Source organism: Chlorocebus sabaeus, chromosome 8, assembly GCF_047675955.1.
Source record: "Chlorocebus sabaeus isolate Y175 chromosome 8, mChlSab1.0.hap1, whole genome shotgun sequence".
Lineage (NCBI taxonomy): Eukaryota > Metazoa > Chordata > Mammalia > Primates > Cercopithecidae > Chlorocebus > Chlorocebus sabaeus.
In genome coordinates, this window is record NC_132911.1 from 116,518,358 (window position 1) to 116,540,079 (window position 21,722).

Consider the following 21,722-nt stretch of genomic DNA (forward strand, 5'->3'; position numbering starts at 1 on the left):
AGAAGGGAAATTACTTCATGTTTTTTTTCTGTCATCAATGATGCTGTAGTTGCATATTTGAACTGAAGTCAAAGGTCATAAGAAGGATGAAAGCAAATGAGTAAATAAGACTTTAGGTTGAGGGGAAGTCTATCCAGAATAGGAAAGAGGATAAAATGGATTCACTGCAGAGTAAATGTCCACATTGATAAGGGATTCTAAATTACATATAGAAAGACAGGTTTCCAAAGGAAGAAATTACTGAACGTTTGCCTCCTTTATTGCTAAAACCATGAGGATTGCTGGAAAATTACATCAGGAAAGTATAAAGTTTCCTTTCATTGTAAAAACCTAAGAGAGTATTTAGTCTCTTGTATAGTGGCTCTACTATGAATACACCAGCAGAGGGCAGTGTAATTGACCATATCCTGGAAGTGACTGGCAGCAAAATGCCCTGTGTGTAGTATTTATGAAAAAGTATTCCTCAAGGATTTCTTGACTCTCCTATCATTTCTCTAATCATTTACAGAAAAACTTAAAGGAATTTGTCCCAGTAGGGGAATCTGTAAGTCATCAGCATGTTGATGGTTTGCTGGTAGACTCAGAAACTAAAGAGCAATACAAAACTGAGACTTTGGCTTTGTTACAATTCCCCCTTCAAAAGGGCATAAGCCTTCAATAGACAAATTTCAAAATTGCCAAACTGAGATAAAATATTTGGAGCATCTGTTGATGCTGAAAGCCTTATATAGGTGTCAGCCATTTTGTAGATAAAATGCTTTTCTACAAAAAAACAATTTAAAACATTTTTGGGACTAGTAGAATATTGTGGACAGTGAAATTCAGCTTTGGTAGAGTGGCCAAAACTCTAATGAAATAACTGCATAATAATTCCTCAGATCCTTTGATTTGGTCAGTAGAATTTGAAGAAGTGTTCAAATTAAAATTTGCTATAGTATAAACTTTGGGAATTCCAAATTTTGCAGAGTCTTTCCACTTGCTTTGTTAGGAAAATAAAGGGGCTACTTTTGGAATTTTAACTCAAAAGTTGGGATTACATGATACACTAATAACAAATTTCTCAGTTTTCTTGGAGGCAGTGACAATGTTGATGACAAGATTCTGTGGCAGTAGCAGATAAACTTTTAAAAAGGCTCAAACCCTTACCTCCAGTCACTTAAATGCATGTCCCCCATGCTGTGACAGCTATCTTGGAAGTGCAAAAAATCCAGAACGTGTGGGTATGCCATCAGACTAGTTAATAAGAAGCATTGATCCCAGTATTGTGCTTAGGAGATGCAATATCCTAAGTTGTGTTACTCTTTTACCATATCCTAATCAAACAGATGACCATGATTGTATTATAATGGTAAGAGAAGTCACTAAGCTCTGATCAACTGATTTGATATTCTTGTCTGTAATGAGACTGAGAAAGGATGGGGCCTGGCTTCAGCTCACCTCTGCTAGAACATCCTTTCTTGCATTCCCCTGATCACAAACCCATACCACTACTTCACTGATACCATACTTGTTAATAGTCATATGAGGAAAATAGAGATTCTGTGTTCTTCCTCTGTGCTCTCATAATGGGTAACCATGCCTTTTGTTTAAATAATTCCAGAAAAATGGTCTTAGGAGATTCAAAATCAAACCAAGTTTGCAGTTTCCCACCTTGGGAAGGAATGCTGCACTATCGATTTACAGTCCTGTTGCCACTGGCCAGACCACCATGTGGCCCATTGCTCAAGATAACCATCACAATCAGATACGCTGACCCATGTACCCTACCAGTTACGTGCTGTGCACAGAACAGCCTGTGTACTGTGTCAAGTACCCGTGATGTCAAGTCCCATGAGTTACCTAGTAAAGAAATTCCTTACTAGCTTTTTTTGGAGAGCCAGTTGGAGGACCCTTGTGACTCTGCTCTCTCCCTTGTGTTTAAGCACAAGCCCTGAAATAAATGCCTTGTCTGGGAAATCTGCTGAGCCTCATGTTAATTTCCATTACATAGGGGGAGCCAAAGAGCCTGTGGTCTTTAGTAATAATGCCAATTTAATAATATTTACCGGTAGACATGTATTTGGGATAAAAATGGCCCAATTTAAGGTTTTGTATGCTATGGTGGCCTCTTACACAACATTTTGGAAGTTTTGCCTAGAATTAAGCTGACACAAGCAGCACAGTTAATAGAAGTTACTAGAGTTGCAATACTTGATAGCTAGGTAGGAAGGTAGGAAGGTAGGAAGGTAGGAAGGTAGGTAGGTAGGTAGGTAGGTAGGTAGGTAGGTAGGAAATACATGTTTGGTGTCTGTCACATAGGTGAGCAAATTTGGAGAAATAGAAGCTTCTCGTCTTTGAGGGGAAGTAAAATATCTCATGGAAAACTGACAGCTGATTTTTTTTTTTTAGGAGGTGTACAACTGTCCTATCAGATCAGTAATCATTTGTAGAGCTCACATAGAGCAGAATGACACAATTGTTTAATGCAACTATTATAAAGGAGGCTAAAAATATTTGACTGAACTATGAAAATTTCCTAATAAAGTAACCCCTATACCACAATTCTTATTTATTTGATTAATAATGTGTTATTGACATACTCATCTAAGTAAAATGGGGACTTTAAAGACCCTAGACTTTTACTGTACTTACATAAAAATAAAATTATTCCAAAAATATTAAAGACAAGAGCTATATGTCAGAATAATTATTTACAGTCTATTCTTAAGGTACATGTGGCAGTTTTCCCCAACCAGCTTTCCCAGAAACTAAATGGCAGTTGGATTTCACAGAATTAATGTCTACAAAAAGTAAGATATTTTGTCTAGTTATAGTGTATATGATGTTTGGATGGTCTGAAGTCTTTCCATCTTTAAATGTGAATGCTCAAGTTGGGTAAAGTATCTTTTAATACCCATGATTTCCACTTTGGGGCTACAGAAGCATAATGAATCAGAGAGAGGAAGTCATCTTATTTTCACTGTCACCTAGTAATTATGCAATTATTTATAGATTCCTATAAGATGAATGGAACTCATTTGCTGAGATTTAGCAATATACTGGATTAAAATGGCCTAGAATTTTACTGTTACTAATTGTCAAAAATTAGAATGACCTCTGCAAACAAGCATGATATTTTTGGCTTTGAACTAATGCTTGCCAGACCTATGAATTTCAGTCAGAAATCATATCCTGTGCCCAATTTAACTGAATTCTCTCTTAATCATGTTCATACTCCAAGGTACTTATTTCTTCCTTAGAATCTCTGAGACACAAAATCATAAGGACCTGGAAGGACCTGTTGAAAGAAATTTGCCACCCTATTGACCTGGAGATTCGATTTATCTGAAAGTGTTCCGGAGGTAAGATGAGCTGATCCTGTGCTAGACGGATCAAGTGCTCTTGATGACCCACATGGCTAGCAAAGTGAAAGAAAATCTCACACAGATTCATGCTTGCCATGTGGAGCCAGCGTCTCAGAAGAATTTGACAATAGTTCCTATAAAGGACTCAAAACAGATTTTCTAGACAAGTAATTTTGGCTCTGAACTCAACTGAAAGAAGAAATTCCAGGGAGCTTATGCTCATAGACTGCTTTGTTGTCCTATTCACAGTAACGTTATTTCAATTACTTTTTTATTTAAAAAAATATGGGTTATACTACTTTTTCTTTGTGTGCTCCTGGTAATAGTTCCCACAGTCACTTATTTCCAAACAGCTCAGAATTGGACTCCCAGTGATCAAGATCTTAATGTTCCACTCACCCTAACTAAACTTTAGAAAACTTTAGTTGACTTTCTTTCTGACTACAGGTTCCTGACCTCCTGTTTCTTAAAGCATTTAAGTTAAAAAACTTGCAATTATAAATTCATTCTTTGCCCTTTGGATGTAAATATTCAACAAAGAATATCTTTCTCAAGAATCTCCAAGCCATTCCTTTGAAATGTAATCACTGAAGGAGATAGCACCTGTCTCCCAGTCTCTATGGGAGGATAGGAGCTTAACTTCAACAAGAAACAATTGAAACTCAGATGATCTATATATACTGACTAATCTCTCATCTAAAGCTTTCCAGTGATTTTTCACTAACTCACTCCACTGCTTAAAAACTCTCCCACCTTTTGTTTCCACAGAGTTGAGTTCAGTCTCTCTCCCGTACTGCAATAGTTTTGGAAAAAGTCTTTCTTGTTTAACTTGTCTGGTGCAATTTTTCTTTTACACCAGAATAGGTATGACAGTCAACAGTCCACTTATTGGCAGAGTAAAAGTCAGACCATCTTCTCACTAATTTTTTAATAATCCCAAAGTAAAAGTAATGAATACGTGTCTAAATAGTTAATCCATAAATTTCAAACATACAGGCACACACACAATTTTTTTAACTGATTTAAATGGAAGGATGATTTAGAATGAAAAACATCTAATTAACAGACAAACAAATCTGACGTTTATAGGTAAGACTGCAAATGATAGGTCTAATATAAGTTAAGTAGCTCTGGGACACAAGTCTCTCCAGTCCAAATATCAATATATAAACAAAGGTAAATGTCTATTATTTGTAGAGATTTAATTGATTGTTATTATAATTAAATTATTGATTTGGGCTTATGTGAAACCTATAGACTAAATTTTTCCACAAGAATTGTAACGAAGTCATGTATATTAAATATTGGAAGTTCAATCTGTACCCTTAAGAGGTGCCTCAAAACGATACTAGAAAATGATTGTCTTTGTGTCTTCCATCTCCAAAAAAAATGGAAAAATAAAATAAATACTAAAAGTCATAGATTATCTTATAAATGTAATATTACTTAGGTTATTGATGAAAACTCAGTATAAGTTTTTTGGCCCTCCAAAAATATTTTATTTAAAAATTCAGATATTTGGGTTCTAGGGTTAAGTTATACCTTAGGCTTGGTTTAGTAAGATGTCATGAAGATCTACAAAATAACATTCAAATAGCTAATTATTTGAAAGTATAAGCAATGTGGATATAAAAGTTTATAAAATTAATGGATGATGGAGAAATTTTGTTCATGACTAATCAAGAATCTGCTTGATCTATTCACTATTGGTTCACTTAAATAATATATTTAAAGGTTATTCCTTCAAGGCTAATAATACAATACGTTTTAAATTACTTCTATTATATTTCTGATAATTACCTCACTTTGTATTTTACATTGGATTTACTATATATTTTGATAACTGCAAACTGTCCAGAGAAGAGTAAAAACAGCAATACAGATAATTACAGTGTTATAAAATAGTAACAAAAAAGAAAATTTCTAAGTATAAACATAAATCTTTGAAAAAATGTAAACATTTTCTTGAAATTATAAAGGTAAGAGAACTCCCGGAACTCCACTTCTCTTTAGAAATTCCTATAGAAAACCTAAAGTTGTACATGCTTTCTCTTTTTCTTTCAATAGGTGTAAATGTTTTAAAAGCTAAAGAAAGCTCTTACAAGTTTTGCATTCCAAGAATGTCTTTCTTAGAGGCCTTGGAGCCATCTTTTTGAAACATGAACAGCAAGGAAGATGGTATCCTGTCTTCCTGTTTCACTACTCAGTGAAAGTTAAAGCCTAGGCACTTGGCTCCATTATGTAACTTCTTGATTGTCATAAAGATAGAAGTGTATATTTTTCTTTTGATAAAGACAATTAACATGTGTGTAATGGATTATATCTGTCAAGCTGTATAAAAAGGGTGAGCTTTCTCTTCTTTGAAATCTCTACAGATTGCCTATGATGCAGATCACAATCTGGCTTAATTTTTATTTAACAGAAAAACTGTTTCATTCCTTTTTACATTTTGTGAAGCGGATTCTTTGGGTTGGTAGGTGATTTTATTTTCATTATATTTTCTCAATACTTGATGTCTCACTGAAAACCCTGCTCTTTGTATAAAACCTCAATGGCCAATTCTTCTCAGCTCCCTCTCAAAGACCTTGGTTTAGATTCAAATGGTAGAAACCTACCTGCTTTGGACAACTTTGTACTCAACCCTGACAGTAAAGGATGCTGTGGGCTGCAGAGGAAAGAGTCATGTCATTCTTGTAAGACTCTCAAATGAGTCTTTAAATAGCTGTGTTGCAGTAAGTAGTCAGACATGAGCAGGGCAGGAGAGGGAATTCCCCACACCAGGAATATTAGGTGATCATCAGGTGATGGCCAGGCAGTTATTAAACTATCTCTCTAATTGTTGCAGTTAGCCGGAAGGAAAGGCAGTCTCTCAATAGATAGAAATACCTGAAACTGGTGATCAATAGCTTCCTGAGTGGGCTTAAACATGTGTGCTAAGAGGTAAAACGCTGGTGTTTAACCGGTAACACTTGACTGGTAAGAGGAAAAATGCCTCAAGTACACATGCATACAACTTCAGTAAACACACTGGGCATGTGGCCCATCCCAAGTGCTGGCAGGCCACTGCGCATGCAGAGAGCCCATCCCAAAGAAAACCTGGGGAGAAGAGATGCAACTCCCCGGAAGCATGCCAACATATAAAACCCCAAGTCAAAGGTCAAACCACACACTTGAATCTCTCAAGTCACCTGCTTGGCCCTCTTCCAAATGTACTTTACTTCCTTTCATTCCTGCCTTTAAATTTTTTAATAAACTCACTTCTACTCTGAAATTTGCCTCGGTCTCTCACTCTGCTTTATGCCTCTCTGTTGAATTCTTTCTCCTGAGGAGGCAAGAATTGAGCTGCTGCTGTCTTGAACAGATTTGCTGCCATGAACAGTTGTACCAATATTTAATACATCTTTTTGAATGTATTATTTGTTAATTTAAAAAATGCTTCTGTAATACATGTTCATTTATAGGCTGAGTAACTTCAGTGTTCTTAGTTCATTCTAGTCTGCCTAGTCAGTCACTTCATGCTAAAATGAAAGAGATAAAGTCCTAAATAGGTGCATTCAAAAATGTTTTTCAAGAATTGAAATAGTATATAAAATAAATAACATAATCTATTACATTTATTTTAGGCTTGTGCAGATGAAAGGCCTTAGCCCACTTCCAAAGTTCATTGAAAAATCAACTCACAATAAGGCAGATTAATAACAGAAAGTGTTGTAGAAAAAAACGAGTTCTTGTCACAGGACCAGGAAAGATTGGGCTCACGGACACTGAAAATAGATTTAGAAACTTAAAAACCTTTAAATTTATAGACTTAGAAGCTCAGAGACTTAGAGACTTAGAAACTTAGAAGTTTAGAAAAGCCACACCAGGTGGCTATCTAAAAGCACCCACCCAACGACCAGGTGGCCATCTAAAGCACCCGCCTGATGTCCGTGTGGCTATCTAAAACACCCACCCATATTCCTGGAACTCAAACAGAAGAACAAGTCCGGGAAATACCCCGCGCGGGTTCAAACCAGGTTCAAACCAACCAATTAAAGTAAGACATCTCGCTCAGGCCATAACCTGCTCCAATCATCTTGCGCCTCAAGCTTTGTAAAATTTTGTGGTTTTTTGCCTTTATAAACTGTCTGTAACAAGCATTCGGGGTCCTGTGGCCAACCTCGGACATGGGACCCTAGCGCGCTAGCAATAAATCTCTCCACTGTGACTTCCGTGTCGAGTGGTCTCTCGTGACGACCCCTGCCCAGGAAGGAATCTAAAAACTAGGTTCCTACATTTGGTGCGTTGGCCGGGAATGGGGGTCGCCCGAGGACCCTCGATCCCTCCAGTGGAGACACAATTGGCCCGGGCTACCGACTGCTGACCGGACGAACGGACTCTTGTCAGGTACTTTCGTTTCGCTCTGTGCTCTGTTTGTCTTGCCGGCTAGCTCTGAGGAGTACTCCGTCTGAATAATCAAGTGGGGAAGGGGGGCAGACGTGTCCGGCACCTTCCCCCTTGCGCCCCGGGGGACGCCCTGGTGGTTGTCGGGAGGAAAGCAGACGACTCTGTTGGCCTCCTCAAATCGGTAGGCAGGTTACGCCTGCCGTCTGAATCTTTTGTAATCTTGTGGCGCCACTCTCTGGCCGCGCGGCTCCTCTGTGTTTGTTTGGTCACTGTGTATATTGTTGTCATTTCGTCCTTGTGTGTGCGTGACTTTCTGGACGAAACTATGGGACAGACACTAACAACTCCTTTAGCCTTGACTTTGACCCACTTCCCTGACGTCCGGGCGCGAGCCCACGATCTCTCCGTGGAAGTCCGTAAAGGACGATGGCAAACTTTCTGTTCGTCTGAATGGCCAACCCTCCAGGTTGGGTGGCCCCAGGACGGAACATTTGACCTCTCCATTATCTTACAGGTTAAAGCAAAAGTGATGAATCCTGGGCCACAAGGACACCAGGACCAAGTGGCCTACATAATCACCTAGGAAGATTTGGTCCGAAACCCCCCTTCCTGGGTGAAACCCTTCTTCCATTCCCCCTCCCCGTCCCAATCTACCCTCCCTGATGGAACTCAGCCACCTTACGCTTCACCCTCGTCCCTTACCCTATCCCCAATCCCTCCCACTACTCCCTCGGCCCCTACTCTTTCTCCAGCCCCTTCATCGGTCCCTTCCTCGACCTCGCCTCCCTCTCCAACCCCGCCCAAATTAACCCCTAGAACGCCGCCACCATCCCGTCCTCCCCGCTCGCTCCGCGCGTCAGGGGGCCGGAAGCCCGCCCCGCGGCCCGCCCGGCCGCGCTCGCAGCCACATTCCCGGGGTTTGCGTGCCTCCAGCAGTAAAAGGCGAGGTCGGAGGGGTTGCGCAGTGAAAAAAAAAAAAAAAAAAAAGAGAGGTCAGGGGAGCCCGCACCTGGTGGTGGCCCAGCGTCCGGCCGACCGCTGCTCCCGCGCCCCTCCTCCCCTCCGCCGTTCCGCACTGCCACCAACACCTCGTCTCCGCTTGCGGCGGACTGAAGACCCGGATGGCACTCCCACCTGGCAGTCTTCCCTTTTCCCCCTTCGCACGGTCAACCGCGCGATCCAGTACTGGCCCTTTTCTCCGACCTCTACAATTGGAAAACTCACAACCCCCCCTTTTCCCAAGACTCTCAGGCCTTAACCTCATTGATAGAATCCATTCTCCTCACCCACCAGCCTACCTGGGATGATTGTCAACAGCTTTTGCAGGTCCTTCTGACCACCGAAAAAAGGCAACAAGTCCTCCTGGAGGCCCGGGAAAATGTGCCGGGGCCAGGAGGCCTTCCAACCCAGCTCCCCAATGAAATAGACAAGGGATTTCCCCTCACCCGCCCAGACTGGGATTATGAGACAGCACCAGGTAAGGAGAGTCTCCGAATCTATCACCAGGCTCTGTTGGCGGGTCTCAAGGGGGCAAGGAAACACCCCACCAATTTGGCCAAGGTAAGGACCATAATTCAGGGAAAGGATGAAAACCCGGCAGCCTTTATGGAAAGACTTCTAGAAAGGTTCCGAATGTTTACCCCATTTAATCCAGAGGCTCTAAAACATAAGGCTGCCGTGGCCATGTCGTTCATAGACCAAGCAGCACTAAATATTAGAGGGAAACTCCAAAGATTAGATGGGATCCAGACCTATAGATTACAGGAATTAGTTAGAAAGACAAAAAAGTGTATAATAAGAAAAAAAAAAAAAAAAAAAAAACTCCCGAGGAAAAGAAGGCCAGGCTAGCGAAGGAACAAGAGGAACGAGAGGATCAAAGAGATAAAAGAGAGATAAGTATTTAACAAAAATCCTGGCGGCAGTAGTAACGGAGAAAAGGCCAGGGAGACAGGGGAAAAAGCGGAGGCGGCCTAAAGTAGATAAGGACCAGTGTGCCTACCAGGCATTTACTTCAGGAGCTGAGTGCCTTACAACTTGCTCAGCACCTTAATTAAAAGATGCATTCTTTTGTCTACCCTTGGCCCCCCAAAGCCAAGAACTCTTTGCCTTTGAGTAAAAAGATCCTGAAAAAAGAATTTCGGGCCAATTGACCTGGACCCGACTTCCCCAAGGGTTCAAGAACTCTCCCACTCTCTTTGATGAGGCTCTCCACCGGGACCTAACTGACTTCCGGACCCAGCATCCAGAAGTGACCTTGCTCCAGTATGTAAATGACCTCCTCCTGGCGGCCCCCACAAAGGAAGCCTGCATGCAAGGTACTAGGCATCTACTCCAGGAACTGGGTAAAAAAAAAATACCGGGCATCCGCCAAGAAGGCACAAATTTGTCAGACCAAGGCAACCTACCTGAGGTACATACTGAGTGAGGGGAAAAGGTGGCTCACCCCTAGGCGCATAGAGACTGTGGCTCGCATTCCACCGCCCCGGAATCCCAGAGAGGTGCGTGAATTCCTGGGAACTGCTGGGTTCTGTCGCTTGTGGATACCCGGTTTCGCTGAACTGGCCGCCCCCCTTTATACCCTCACCAAGGGAAGTACCCCTTTTACCTGGCAGGAGGAACATCAATTGGCTTTTGAGACTCTAAAGAAAGCACTCCTCTCTGCCCCAGCCCTTGGGTTACCGGATACCTCAAAACCTTTCACCCTCTTCTTAGATGAGAGGCAAGGAATTGCAAAAGGAGTCTTAACCCAGAAATTAGGGCCCTGGAAGAGACCGGTAGCGTATCTGTCTAAAAAGCTAGATCCTGTAGCAGCCGGTTGGCCCCCGTGTCTCCACATCATGGCAGCCACTGCCATGTTAGTCAAAGACTCTGCTAAGTTAACCCTTGGGCAGCCATTGACTGTTATTACTCCACATGCTCTAGAGGCCATAGTGCGACAGCCCCCGGACCGGTGGATTACCAGTGCACGCTTGACCCACTACCAGGCCCTCCTATTGGACACAGACCGCGTCCGGTTTGGCCCTCCGGTCACCCTGAACCCTGCAACGCTGCTGCCGCTACCAAGAGACCAACTGAGCCCTCACGACTGTCGGCAGGTGTTGGCAGAAACCCACGGAACGCGGGAGGACCTCAAGGACACAGAACTCCCAGACGCGGACCACACATGGTATACAGACGGCAGCAGCTATCTTGACTCAGGTACCCGGAGGGCGGGAGCGGCAGTGGTAGATGGCCACACCACCATTTAGGCGCAGTCACTGCCCCCTGGCACGTCTGCACAAAAGGCTGAGCTAATAGCGCTAACAAAGGCCCTAGAGCTGTCCAAGGGGAAAAAGGCTAATATTTATACAGATAGCCGATATGCTTTTGCAACGGCTCATACCCATAAAAGTATTTATGAAAGAAGAGGTCTCCTAACATCAGAGGGAAAAGAAATCAAGAACAAAGCTGAAATAATTGCCTTATTAAAAGCCCTCTTCCTCCCACGAGAAGTAGCCATAATCCACTGTCCCGGACATCAGAAAGGACAGGATCCAGTTGCAGTGGGAAACAGACAGGCAGACCACGTGGCCAAGCAGGCAGCCATGGCAAAAGTACTAACCTTAGCCTCAGAACCCAACAAAACCGACCAGGATAGACACACCTACACCCCAGAAGACCAGGAAGAGGCAAGAGCCATAGGAACTATAGAAAACAAGGACACCAAGAACTGAAAAAAAGAAAGGAAGACAGTCCTCCCACAAAAAGAAGCCGTGGCTACGATCCAGCAGATGCACGCCCGGACACACTTAGGTAGCCGGAAGTTAAAAATGTTAATTGAAAAAACTGACTTTCTAATTCCTAAGGCAAGTACTCTAATAGAACAGGTGACTTCTGCCTGCAAGGTCTGTCAGCAGGTGAACGCTGGGGCTACTCGAGTGCCAGCAGGAATACGAACCCGTGGCAGCCGCCCGGGGGCTTATTAGGAGGTAGACTTCACTGAAGTAAAACCTCACTATGCTGGGTATAAGTACTTACTACTGTTTGTAGATACCTTTTCAGGATGGTTAGAAGCCTACCCCACCCGGCAAGAAACGGCACACATAGTAGCCAAGAAGATTCTGGAAGAAATCTTTCCTAGATTTGAACTTCCCAAGGTAATTAGGTCAGACAACGGGCCGGCCTTCGTTTCCCAGGTAAGTCAGGGGCTAGCCAGGATACTGGGGATTAATTGGAAATTGCATTGTGCTTATAGACCCCAGAGCTCAGGACAGGTAGAAAAATAAATAGAACAATAAAAGAGACCCTTACTAAATTGACCTTAGAGACTGGCTTAAAAGATTGGAGACGCCTCCTATCTCTAGCTCTTTTAAGAGCCCGGAATACGCCTAACCGCTTTGGGCTCACTCCATATAAAATCCTCTACGGAGGACCTCCCCCTTTGTCGACCCTACTTGACTCCTTTTCTCCTTCCAACTCCAAGACTGACCTGCAGGCCCGGCTAAAAGGACTACAAGCAGTACAGGCCCAAATCTGGGCCCCCTTGGCAGAACTGTACCGGCCAGGACATTCGCAGACCAGCCACCCCTTCCAGGTGGGGGACTCCGTCTACGTTAGACAACACCGTTCTCAAAGACTGGAGCCTCGGTGGAAAGGACCCTACATTGTTCTCCTGACCACACCCACAGCCATAAAGGTTGACAGAATCGCCACTTGGATCCACGCATCCCACACCAAGGCTGCTCCAGAGACGCCCGGACCACCTGGGACATGGAGACTCCGTCGCTCCGAGGACCCCCTCAAGATAAGACTTACTCGTACCTAACCCTTTACTTACTACTAGCCCTCCTTCCCCGCGTCGCTGACACCAAAAACCCCCACCAACCTTTTAACCTAACCTGGAGAGTAACTAATTTTAACACCCATGAAGTCTTATATGAGACTTCACAAATTGCCCCTGTGGGAACTTGGTTCCCTGACCTCTATCTCAACCTAGATAAAGTAGCAGGGGTAAATAACATGGAAGGGGGAGCATGGAGAAAACAGGCTAGAAGGGTGTCCATAAGCCGGAACGGGTTCTATGCCTGCCCCGGATTCCGGACAGGAGAAATAAAACAAACTTGCGGGGATATAACTTCCCTGTATTGTGCTAGCTGGACTTGTGTAACTAGTAATGATGGAGAATGAAAATGGGCCACAACACCATGGTACATATCCATGTCCTTTGTTAAGCCCTGCACCAGAACCCGGTATTCGGCTGATTGTAATCTGGTCTGCATCAAATTCAAAAAAGCGGCGAAATCTGATGGCCGCTAGATGTCAGGGTTAATATAAGGCCTATATTTACACCAAAAGCCACTGTTTAGGATCCCCATCCAAATTAGACTAGCAGTCAGCCCTGCCTCAGCTCCTGTCTCAATAAGGCAAAACCCAGTTTTACCAGAAGCAAGGCCTCCTCAGCCGGAGGCCCCTCAGGGCCCCCGGCCGGAGGCCCCTCAAGGCACTACCCTGCCCTTGAGTTCTCCGGGCTTAGGTGACAGGCTCCTTAATCTCATAAAAAGGCTCTTACTTTGCCTTGAACCAGACCAGGCCAGAATCCACCTCCTCTTGTTGGCTGTGCCTAGCGACAGCCCCCCCCTTATTATGAGGGCATTGCCTCCACTAATAATTTCACCAACTCCACTAATCCTACTAGATGTGCATAGGATCAGCATAAAAAGCTGACCCTGGTTGAAGTTTCCGAGTCAGGAATCTGTATAGAAAAGGTACCCACTAGCCATCAGCATCTCTGTGACAAGACTCTGACAGTGCCTAGCTCCAATCACTATTTGGTCCCTTCCGGGACAGACTGGTAGGCTTGCAACACTGGACTCACTCCCTGTGTATCCACAGCAGCGTTTAACCGCAGCACAGACTATTGCATGTTAGTACAGGTTGTTCCCCGAGTATACTATCACTCTGGAAACTCCTTTGACCTCCGGTATGAACAGAAAGCTTATAGTAGACCCAAAAGGAAACCTGTCTCACTCACCCTCGCTGTAATGCTAGGAGTGGGGGTAGCAGCTGGGGTTAGGACCGGAACAGCAGCTTTAGTACGTGGTAGCTACCATCTGCAACAACTTAGGGCAGCCATAAATAAAGACCTTAGAGCCATAGAACACTCTATTTCAAAACTTAAAGAATCTCTAACCTCTCTGTCTAAAGTTGTATTAAAAAAAACCGGCGAGCACTAGAAATTGTCTTCTTAAAGAAAGGCGGGTTCTGTGCAGCCCTCAAAGAACAATGTTGCTTTTACGCAGACCATTCAGGAGTGGTTAAAGATTCTATGGCAAAACTAAGAGAAAGATTAGACAAACGGAAAAAAGAAAGAAAGTCTCAACAAAATTGGTTTAAAAGCTGGTACAACCAGTCTCCTTGGTTCAGCACCTTAGTCTCCACCATCTTAGGCCCCCTTATCCTACTCATGCTCATCCTGACTTTCGGGCCGTGTATACTTAACCGCTTACTCGCCTTTATTAAAGATAAGTTAAACATTGTGCAGGCTATGGTCCTAACCCAACAGTACCAAGCCCTCAGGACAGAAAAGGAGGCTCAAGATTGAGCCTCTTGGTCACAAAAAGAGGAGGGAATGAAAATAGATTTAGAAACTTAAAAACCTTTAAATTTATAGACTTAGAAGCTCAGAGACTTAGAGACTTAGAAACTTAGAAGTTTAGAAAAGCCACACCAGGTGGCTATCTAAAAGCACCCACCCAACGACCAGGTGGCCATCTAAAGCACCCGCCTGATGTCCGTGTGGCTATCTAAAACACCCACCCATATTCCTGGAACTCAAACAGAAGAACAAGTCCGGGAAATACCCCGCGCGGGTTCAAACCAGGTTCAAACCAACCAATTAAAGTAAGACATCTCGCTCAGGCCATAACCTGCTCCAATCATCTTGCGCCTCAAGCTTTGTAAAATTTTGTGGTTTTTTGCCTTTATAAACTGTCTGTAACAAGCATTCGGGGTCCTGTGGCCAACCTCGGACATGGGACCCTAGCGCGCTAGCAATAAATCTCTCCACTGTGACTTCCGTGTCGAGTGGTCTCTCGTGACGACCCCTGCCCAGGAAGGAATCTAAAAACTAGGTTCCTACAACACCTCTAAGTGTTAACGCCTAAGGTTCTTGCCTAGCCACTCCAAAGAACTGGTGTGGCGGCTGACCTGCGGCAAGTGAACCGAGAGAGAGAAAAAGCTGTAGGCTTTATTGAACAGAGTGAAAGTACAAAGCTTCCACAGCGTGGAAGGGGTCCCAAACGAACAGGTACCCACAGTTAGATTATGTGATTGCCTTTTAAACTCCTTAAGGCGGGAAGTACGTGGGGCAAGAAGATGTGTCCAGAGTGAGAAACAAAGGCAATTAACCATATGTGACATGTCTTAGATCTTAAGGAAAACCGGAATTGCAACTTAGGTTTTATCTACTTTATGACCTTGCAGCATGGCAAAAGAGATAGGCTCTTACAGGACTTTACAAAGTATGTTCACAAGAAATTGGAATTGGGAGGATAGACAAGTCCCACTGGTCACAGGAAAACAGGCAGTTAACATTCCTTTTAACTTTAGTTTTGGGGAAGGGGGAAGGGAGAGAGGGAGAGAGGGAGAGAAGGCTATAGGAAAACTTACAGCAAAATGTTCACTGTTTATAGCTTTCCTGGGGAATAAAACACATGAACAAATCCTGGTGTTAGGAATATTTTAAGCACATATTTTCAATATTATCCATCCAGGACCGAAGTAAGTCCCGATGCAAGAAATGAGTGAGTTTCACAGCTTTCTGAGCCCCTACTCAACCCAGGAAGTCCAGCTGGCCCCTTCTTTCATAAGGGTGAGTAGAGGAATTTATTGGGCAAAAAGGAAAAAGAAAAAACAAGTCTGCAAACTGAGATAGAATCCTGTGATTCTTCATCTCACCAACTGAATCCCAAATTGCCATCCAGGGACAGGAGAGGCCAGGCTCCACTCCCCAGCAAATGGTGCAAATGTCCCCATACTCCCTGTGCACAAGCCAGTTGGAAATTCTTTGGGGGAACTTTCCCCTTATCTGCCTCTTGCACTTATCAAATAGGCATACACATTTATTTAACTGTGAGCACAAGGAGAATCACAGAGTGATTGCCTGATGTTGTAGTGAGTTCTAGAAGTTTATATACCATCTTGAGGTTACAGAAATAATGGGGACTTGGATCCCGCCAAAACAGATTAGGGGAGGGAGAGAAGAGGAAACTGATTCAGGGGCAATAAATACTTACTAGGGAGAATGATTGAATAGAGGAATAGAAGTTAAAATAACTTGTAAATAGTTCTTTTTGGAATTTAAATGATCTTTGGAGATAGTCATTGTATTGAAAAAGAGTCTGTTCAGGTGTGGTTACATTCTTGGTCTTCTCTCTTATAATGTTTAATGCAATAGCACAAGAACAATTGTTCTCCTTAGTGGGTCAGTCTTATCTTTATGTAGATCTAGGGAAAATTCTCTGTCAGCACTTGATCTCTAAGGCCATTTAATTCAAAATGCTCATTATGACTTGCACTTATAGGCCTATAATCCCAGCACTTTGCGGGGCCAAGGCAAGTGGATCACCTGAAGTCAGGAATTCGGGACCAGCCCGGCCAACATGGTGAAACCGCATCTCTACTAAAAATACAAAAATTAGCCAGGCATGGTGGCTCCTGCAATCCCAGCTACTAGGGGGCCTGAGGCAGAAGGATTGCTTGAACCTGGGAAGTGGAGGTTGCAGTGATCCGAGATCATACCACAGCTCAGAATGTGGGCCAATGCAGTGGAAGAATAATGTATTGTTTTTAAAATCAAAATATATAAAGCATTATGGAATAATGGGACTATATAAATGTTAGTTCACTTAGCTGAGTTGTCAATAATTGTTGTTTTAACTTTATTTAGGGACATAGGATTCAGAAGTTTTAATTTATTGGCTAATTAAAAAACTTAATAGGTAGGATAATGTTTGCCATGGGTCTTATTACTTTTACAAATAGGTTTCTATATTGAGTTTTATTTTTAGAAAATTGAATTTGAAGGCCAAATCTTTAGCATCCACATCTTTGTATTCAAAGATGGAATATGGATACTTCATTGTATATATTTAAGGCTCCAACCAAGTCTTGCTTATAACACTTAGTATTTGTAGGAAGAAATCCAGCTTATGTTTTTTACTATATTTTCCCCTAATTTCTTCTTCTACAACTACCTTTGAAATGCCTGCTGCAGTGTAAATATTCCTGAGGACAAAAGGAAAAACAACTAAACATTATTTTAGTTCATTTTAAACAACTCAATGTATTCAAAAACAAATACGCACATATATAAAACAAAAGCAAGCAACACAGAAGAAAACCCTCTTTTCAGGGAAATCATCAGTGTTTTAACATGAGACATACGTAGCAAAAATCACAATGAGGAAATAATGATGAACCATACAGAACAAATTATTCCTTACATTTAGTCATTTTTTTGCCAATAATCAAAATGTCACTGAGATTATTTTCATATTGTGGTCTAAAGTAATTCTGCATTCCAAGAGCATATATTTATTATTGCCCTATAGCAGATCATACAGATAACTACATATGAAATCTCATCCACATGATGAGAAAACTACTCCCATCAGTTTGAGTGATTTTCCTGGAAGTGGTATCAATGAGTGCTAAAATCCCCAGGTGGGATTTTAGAGCTCTACAGCTCATGGCGTATCTACAGCTCATGACATATCTACAGCTCATGATTAATATTTGCAAAGACACCCCTTCTGTTGACACGTCTCAGTAGGTATGTCTTGGAGTAGAATATTTTTTCTTCTTCCTTTATAATTCATGTGAACACCTAACAATATTAACACAAGGTTCTCTGTAAGGCGTTTGGGAAAATCTGAGATGAAGAAGATAATTGTTGCCATCAAAGGATGAGTGTATGTGTTTGTGAGTGTGCATGGTGAAGGAGGAAAGAGAGGGTGCAAGATAGAGGAAAAGGCAGTAAGAAGACATTTATTTTTCTTGTCTTAATAATTATAACATAAGGGGCTAAGAATTCGTCTGACTGGTCAATTCTCCAAGCCCTTTTTATACTGTGGCAATTAATCTCTAAAAATATCACTTTTTGCCATATTTAGTATATTCTCTTCTTTCATTAACCCATGGTCTTTGTTGGTATTTGTTGAAGTGAAAAGCAAAGTTAGGAAAGTCTAACTCCCTGGATACAGGAGAATTTGTTCAAGGCAAATATCATGTTTACTAGTATGTTACCAAAAGGAGTAGGGCCTAGATTTTAAAAAATAATGTTGTTGAATAGTTAAAGCAATAGTATGTATTTGACAAAATATAGGGCTCGATGAACTAAGAGCAATGATAGTCATCTATTTGCAAGTCTAATAGAAAACAGAACTATCTTTTCCATAAAGCTAGTAACAATATTGTTTATTAAAATACTATTAAGTTCAATAAATAAAATATTTATTTACAAATTATTATATTAACCCAGAAGTGTGTGTGTGTGTTTAAAATAAAAAGGAGAATAATTAGGAAAAAGTATTTTTAGTCCATACTAACATATTTCTGAGAATGAGATTTGACATTGTACTAACTTATCCTGGAGAAATCAGAATTCCAAAGTGATAGAATGAACCAGGTTTGGATATCTAGACAAGCATTTTTTACCTTCTTTAAGATGTTTGCTCTATTAGAAGTCATCCAACATTAGTGTATACCCACAAAATTTTCAGAGATGTCTTAATAGAAGATAATTTTTTAATCTTTTGTGTTGCATGTTTTCATGTAGTTCTTATAGTGTTACCATGAATCTAATGAATCTAATAGTGACACATGCAAAAGAAAATGCAGAAAAATGAAAGATTATCATATATCTCGTAGAATTAATGTCTAACCCTCTTAGTCTGCTGTATACAGATGAAAAGGGTAGACTAATAATCAACATCTCCTGGAGAGTTGGAAGTAATCTCAAAGCCAGTAATTGCACTACTATCACTGTTAGATCTCTCCAATAAATTATATACATTTCCACTATCAGATGAATTTCTACATAAGTGTAAAAATAGCACACGAGAAAGAATCTGTGAAAAAAATTAAAGTTCTTTTGATATCCTGTAAAATATTAAAGTATTATTATTCAAATCCTTTATCTGAATTATTACCAAATGTCAAGTTCATATTTTGATCTCTATTGACTTTTGTCACTAGACGACTCTGAAGTTGCCAAGAATAAATGCTATTTCAAACTTTGGGAAAAAACATCCTCCAGGTAACTGTGTTGGTGTGACAATGAACACAGAGATAGAGATAATAGAGATAAACAGAGAGAGAGAGAAAAGATAAAATGGGCCGTAGATATGGCACAACAAATGACAGATGCAATCAATCTCTGAATTGTGAGTTTAAATTTGCAGTTTAAATTTTCATCATTTTAGAAATTTTTATCTATATGGCGAATTTAGCAAGAATAAATGTCCAATTACAGTGCTTTATTGCTAAGTAACTTTATTGGTCATAACTTTGTAATGAATATTTCCTTGGAGCTAAAGCCTCAAGGTGAAAAGATATCACACATTTCAATTATTTTTAAGTTAGCAAATTATAAAAAATATGCTTTATACTTCATAAAATGAAATTTGTGTAATTATTATATTTTAAAGCTTTGTAATTGATGTATTTTTTGCAGGAGTATTTTAGCTATTGAATATGTTATGACTATGAACTTTTTTTTATGGAATAGAATAAGTAATTTGATTTTACCTTTTAGAACCTAAATACTGAAACAAAATGGAACACAAAAAGTCATATATTTACAATACTTAATACTTTGACTGAATTAGAAAATGTTAGAATGTTCCAAAACTTGTCAAATATATATCAAAGTGATACATTATGTGCTTATTAAAATAATTAGAACATAATAATTGAATATAGGCTGAAGTTATCTTCTAATAAAAGACTTTTAAATATTTTGATATGAGATGGCTTCTTCTTTTGGCTATGTGTTCTCACTTTCAGCTATTCAATCTTTTTAAATCAATTTACTTGTAAAATAATTTTGATGCCAAAATTAACTCTCTAGCACATGAATTAAACTTAAAAAGCAAAAAGGAGTTCACAGATAAGTAAAGAGATTGTTGAATAAAATGTCTAAATGAAAACTAGTTTTAACTGTTAGAAAAGCATCATTTGAAATAAATTTCCTTCAACTGAGGTTTTAAAATACATTTTTGAAAATTTGCCATGCCATATATTTAGTACTGTTTTGAAATGTGGGTAAGATGGGCCCCTTCTCTGATTCTTTGCCTGTAGAAAGCCCTCCTCTGACCTTTCTCCAGTTTAACTCTTTCTCAGGAATGTGCCTGCCTGGCTGAAATCTGTGTCCCTCCTCCATCACCCTTTGAGACCTTACAGTTGTTTCCAGACAACGACATGATAAATACAGAAACTGGGTGTTACCTTTCAAAATTTCTAGAGCAATTTGAAAGAGTAATTTTATGTCAGGTGAATTTCATCATGAAAAATAATGAGACTGTATTTATTATATTTTATTTCTTTTTTCTATAAACTTATAAAAATATCAGTTCAAGAAAAATCAGAAATAAAAATCAAATCTATTTTACTGTTTGTTTGTGAAGCACTGTTCTAGAACACACAGGTAAGTGGTACCTTGGAATTCCCTCTTACTAGGACCTGCATAGGCCTTTTTTCCAGGTCCATATCCCACAACTTGAACACACACCTCACCTGTGCATCCCTAGGTGCAATGAGAGGCTGTCTGCAGGGTGGGTGGACAGTTTGAACATGCAGGCTAGGTTGACATGGGTTGTGATGAATGGAGTTGAAACTGAGAGGAGAGGGTGGACAATTGGCCTCTGGGGCTGGCAGACAGACTTTCCAATGCCTCCACATTCCAGCAGAGAAATCATACAAGTCTTAAAATTCAGGTTCACTCAAATTTATGTCAACTTCTTTGGTGAATATAAATCCAGGTAATTCTGCTATCACAGAGTCTTAGAGTTCAAAGAAACTTTTGATTCAACTCCAAGTCTGTAAAATCTCATTCTTTTTTATGGCTGCATAGTATTCCATGGTGTATATGTACCACATTTTCTTTACCCAGTCTATTGTTGATGGGCATTTGGGTTGGTTCCATGTCTTTGCCATTGTAAATAGTGCTTCAGTAAACACAGGTGTGCATGTTCCTTTTAGCCAGTCAGCCAGTCCTATTAAAACATCTCTAGGAGGTGGGCCCAAGTCAAGTTCTGTCATATTTATCCCTACTTGAGGAAAAGATAGTTACATTTTCAGAGAAGTATAATTTTGTTTCTGAGGGAGAACAGCAAGTTTGAGAAACACATTTTCTGATGATGAATGGAAGAATATAGAACAAAATTAGGAATCACAGATTTTTAAAAATTAATATAATTTCTTAGAGTGAGGACACTGTATATGATGAAGTACTTATAATTTGATAGACTACACAAACTAATTACAATATGACAACAGTCATGTGGGAATATAAAAAAAATGTAACACTGTTTTCTTTAATTTTCCTAAGAGCAGAAGAAGAAAACTCAGCTATTTCCATTTGACTGTTCACTTGGGATATAAGGGCATGTCCCATCAACATAGTTCTTTTTTTCTGGTTTTATGCTGTCTAGCTAATTTTGGCATCACCTTCTTCAAAAAATTAGTTGCAGTCTTATTTCACTTACTTAATTATCTACTCCCTCTAGCCTCATCTGCTACTTGATCTCAATTATTTATTATAGAATTAAATTCATTTTAAAACATTTTCATTCCTGCTCTCCAATGTAAAAGGAATGAAGGGTATCATCTGTACTTAATAAAGAGAACATTTAGAAGTCTGACAAAACCAATAATAAAAAATATAGTAGATTATTTGAGGCACTTGACATCAAATGAGAATGGATTAAACCCTATGAGGAGTAGGTATGAACA

General features: G+C 40.6%; 1 protein-coding gene across 2 annotated transcripts in view; it reads right to left on the minus strand.

Moving 5' to 3' along the window:
- CSMD3 (CUB and Sushi multiple domains 3) overlaps window positions 1-21,722 on the minus strand; it is a 1,272,067-nt gene that overhangs the window by 614,756 nt on the left and 635,589 nt on the right. The window lies entirely within an intron of this gene.